This window comes from Trichoplax adhaerens, genomic scaffold (genome assembly GCF_000150275.1).
Source record: "Trichoplax adhaerens TRIADscaffold_925 genomic scaffold, whole genome shotgun sequence".
Classification (NCBI taxonomy): Eukaryota; Metazoa; Placozoa; class Uniplacotomia; order Trichoplacea; family Trichoplacidae; genus Trichoplax; species Trichoplax adhaerens.
Window position 1 is genome coordinate 1 of NW_002061396.1, and position 1,247 is coordinate 1,247.

The window sequence follows — 1,247 nt, forward strand, 5'->3', positions numbered from 1 at the left end:
GAAATATCTGCATACAGTAAGTAAATCAGTCACGTACGCTACGACAGAAAATGTTTATTAATATAACAGAGTCAAAATTTAGAAAACATTACAGTACTGTACGTACAGTCCTGGACTACTACCTGGAGTCCTGTGGACTGATCACTACACCTGTCCAGAATAAGTGTTTTTCAAGCATCCAAGCTTTGTAACAGACAAAAATGGTTACTAAAATATTAGTAAAAATACTGTACACTACAGTACTGAACTGTACTGTACAGTACATTTACTCTGACAGCAACTGGAAAATACTGTACTGTATGGCAAAGTTCAGCGCAGACTTACAGTACAGTACTGTACAGTGTACAGTACTGTATACTGTACGGCAGTACAGTACATATAAATTAAGCTTCTTTGCAAAGGCGGTTATTAATCGATCTCCGACGGATTTTTGGGTTATCGTAGAATATTGATGGGATTTATCGATGTAATGTATTTCGGAATAATCTTTTCTGTTTAAAATCTGAAAATCTGACGCCTGTACAGTATACATAATTACATATGTTACGGCCATTCCTAAGACTGATTTTGTCCTTAAGATTGATCACGGCCAATCTTATACATTATACTGTACTGTACTGTACTGTACAGTGTACACTGTACACCGTACAACATTAGTAAAACGATCGTGTTCATCTAGACCATAAAAGGCTGCTTGCGATGGTTATCTAACATCATGCCAGCAATAATATAATATAATATAATATAACCATGTGACATTCAAGTAATTTCGCGAATACCGTTTATTTAATTAAAAAGAGATTAGAGTACGTGCTAGAAGGGTTATAATCGAAGCAAGCGTAATGTTTCCACAGACGATAAGCATGTTATGTTATACTGTAGACAGAAAGTATGGTATGATATAGAGGATAACAGCAGAAGATAGAGCGAGAGAAATAGAAGTAGATGGATATGCAGAAATAGATTAGATAGGAAATGACAAGAAAACGTTAATCGAGCACATACATAAAAGATAAATTATGTCAAGAGAAAGAGCTGATGGATGTAAGAAAGACAAGAGATATTAGAAGAATGTACTGTACTAAATAGTCAATTTTATAAAGCCGTAGATATTGATATAGAATGTTGAAGTGCATTAATACTATCATATACGAATAAACGACAATATTTATTTACGATGGATGACGCTTACAAGCCTATAAAACTATCAGATTTCGGANAATGAAAGATTATTCCACTTTCANGCC